At 42.6% G+C, this 3,249-nt stretch overlaps 1 pseudogene across 1 annotated transcript in view; it reads right to left on the bottom strand.

Annotated features, from left to right (window-relative positions):
• The window catches only part of LOC114627102, a 3,798-nt pseudogene extending 3,344 nt beyond the window's left edge, over positions 1–454 (bottom strand). Inside the window, exon 1 of the transcript XR_003712331.1 lies at positions 388–454. The product of XR_003712331.1 is annotated as a glycerol-3-phosphate dehydrogenase 1-like protein pseudogene, transcript variant X2 (transcript). The remainder of the gene's footprint in view (positions 1–387) is intronic.
• Positions 455–3,249: the final 2,795 nt, after the last annotated feature.

Below are 3,249 nucleotides of genomic sequence, written 5' to 3'. Positions count from 1 at the left end.
ATATATATATATATATATATATATATATATATATATATATTAGTTGGGCAGTAGGGCCACTTATGTAGCATGTGTGAGGCTCTGGGTTCAGTCTCTAGCCCTGGGGGGACAAGTTAAAATGAAAACAAACAAGATATAAAGACACAGGGTCCATCTCAGGTTAACTAATCACCCCCAAGAGATGCCTCCAGAGGAGCCTGTTAATTATGAAAAGTGAAATGTGTACTCTGTAAGACACCTGCCTCACTGGGACAAAGTGCCCAACACAACTCAAGAGGAGGCAAGGTTCTCCTGGCTCCCGGTTTCGGAGACTTAAACATGGTGAAGAGGCTCTGTTGCTCTTACATGTGTAGTGAGGTGAGGGCATGGTGAAGGAAAAGAGCTCACCTCATGACAGCCAGGAAGCAGAGACAGAGAGGAAGGGACCAGGGATACAAGATACACCCTTCAAAGTCATGTTCCCCAGTGACCTACGTCCTCCAAGTAGGCCCTACCTTGAACAGTTCATTCAAGTATGATGTCATAAACGGCTTAATCCCCTGATGATGTCAGAGCCCTTATTATCCAATTATGTCCCCAAAGCCCATCAGCTGGCATGAAGGCTTTACCCTATGATACTTCTGAGAACATTTTAGGGTCAAACAATAACAGGTACCTACCATATGATCTACCCATTCCTCACCCAAGCATTTGTACAAGAGACATGAAGACACAATTCTACAAATAGACTTGTATGAGAATATCATAGTGAATCTCTTAAAAATAGTTCTAAACTGGAAGTACTCACATTTCCAGCAAAAGCAAAATCATGGTAGAGTGCTAATCAGCAATAAAAACAAGCTATCGATACATACAGCTACATAAGTAACTTCCCAAATAATGCTGAGTGAAAGGACCCAAAAGATAAGTGGTACTAGGTGATTTATTTCAGTTTACTATCATGATAATTCAGTGGTTGCCTAGGAATGATGGGAGAGGAAATGGATGGATCAGCATAAGACATAAGGAAACTTCAGGGCATAATGGATACAGTCTCCATCTTGACTGGATTCGATCTCCATCTTGATTGGATATAGTCCCCACTTAGATTACTGTGTTAGTTAGGGTTTTACTGCTGTGAACAGACATTTTGACCAAGGCAACTCTTATAAGGATAACATTTAATTGGGGCTGACTTACAGGTTCAGAGGTTCAGTCCATTATCATCAAGGCAGAAACATGGAGGCATCCAGGCAGGCATGGTGCAGCAGGAGGAGCTGAGAGTTCTACATCTTCATCTGAAGGCTGCTAGCAGAATACTGACTTCCAGGCAGCTAGGAGTAGGGTCTTAAAGCCCTCACCCACAGTGATACACCTACTCCAACAGGGCCACACCTCCCAACAGTGCTACTCCCTGGGCCAAGCATATACAAGCCATCACAATTATGATGATAGTAAACATCATCAAATTGTATATTTAAGATATTTTCAATTTGGCAAATGTCAATTATCTCTCAATAAAGCTGTTAGAATAAAATATTAGGCATACCAAAAACAAGAACTGATTACAGAAAACCAAAGGAAGAGTAAAAAAATAGCAACAGACTCACAGGTGGTCTAAACATTAGAGTTAGTGAGTGTAGGGTAACGGCGAGCGCATGATGTAATCCCAACACTCAGATCCTGAGATGGGAAAGTCACAAGTTCAAAGTGACTTGCCTACCTTGATTATACAGCCAGACCCTATGAAAGAGAAAGAGAGAGAGAGAGAGAGAGAGAGAGAGAGAGAGAGAGAGAGGGAGGAAGAAGAAAAGGAGGAGGAGGAGGAGGAGAGGAAGAGGAGGAGGAGGAAGGAGGAAGAAGAAGAAGGAGGAGGAGGAGGAGGAGAGGAAGAGGAGGAAGAGGAAGAAGGAAGAAGAGGAAGAAGAAGAAAGAGGAGGAGGAAGAGGAAGAGGAGGAGGAAGAGGAGAAAAGTTAAAATAAAGATGTTCAAGACTAGGGGATAGAAAGGTGGCTCAGCAGTTAAGAGCATGCCTGCTCTTGCAGATACTCTGTTGCCAGTCCCACATGGCAGCTCCCAGCCACCTGTGACTCCAGTTCTAGAGAATCCAAATCCCTTCTTTGGCCTCCAGGGACTTTGCTTGCATGTGGTATAGACATACATGCAGGTAACCCTCATATAAAAACAACAGCAATAAATGCATCTTATACAAATTGATTTTATCTGTATAGATGCACAGATGTTTCATCTACATGTTTGTCTGTGTACCACTCACATGCCTGGTGTCTGGAGAAGCCAAAAGAGGCCATTGGATCCCCTGGAGCTAGAGTTACAGATGGTTGTGAGCCACCATGTGGGTGCTGTAAATTGAACCTGGGTCCTCTGGAAGATCACTCAGTGCTCTTAACCACTGAGGCACCTCCCCATTTACAAGATATATAATTTTTTTTAATGTTCAAAAAGAGAAATATAGGCCAATGGTTTGGTTCAGCAGGTACAGACACTTGCTGCCAAGCTTGATGACCTGAATTCAGTCCCCGGGAGCCACATAGTGGAAGGAAAGAACCAACTCCAAAAAGTTGTCTTTTGGTCAATTGGTAATGATGCGTGCCTTTAATCTCAGCACTCAGGAGGCAGAGGCAGGTGGATCTGTGTGAGTTCAAGGCCAGCAGGTCTACAGAAAGAGTTCTAGGACAGCCAGAGCTGCACAGAGAAACTGTGTCTTAAAAAACCAAATCAAACACACCAAAATAAAATTGTCCCCTGACCCCCCCCATACACATGATATCTCCTAATACACAAATATGTAAATAAATAAAAAATTTAAGAAGAGAAACACAAAATAAAATTTAAAGTAAATTTACACACATACATATGTGTCTTCATGTGTGTTTGCAGAAGTGTGTGCAGATTCATATGTGCACATACATGGGGCAGTCAAAGGGCAAACCAAGGTGCCATTCCTCAAGCACTATCCACCTTTTTTTAAATCAAATCATAATTTTTACTTATTCACACAGGGGTTATAAACACAAAAAGGCAGAAAGTGGGGAAGGGGATGACATCGGAGTGTGGGTGTTCAGGGGGAGTACAGATATCTTTCAGAACAGGGTATCGGCTGGGTGAAGGTTCAGGGGACAGGTCACTATGGCTCTGCCTATGATTAACTTGTCTTTATCTAAGTTGGTATTGTCTGCCAAGGCTACCTATTTCCAAGGTCTATGACTACTCGGGCTAGTAAATTTCCACAAAAGCTGCCTGTTTACAAT

The sequence above is a fragment of the Grammomys surdaster genome, unplaced genomic scaffold, assembly GCF_004785775.1.
Source record: "Grammomys surdaster isolate TR1022 unplaced genomic scaffold, NIH_TR_1.0 242, whole genome shotgun sequence".
Classification (NCBI taxonomy): Eukaryota; Metazoa; Chordata; class Mammalia; order Rodentia; family Muridae; genus Grammomys; species Grammomys surdaster.
Note: the sequence above shows the minus strand (reverse complement) of the source record. Positions and strands in the feature narration are given on the sequence as shown.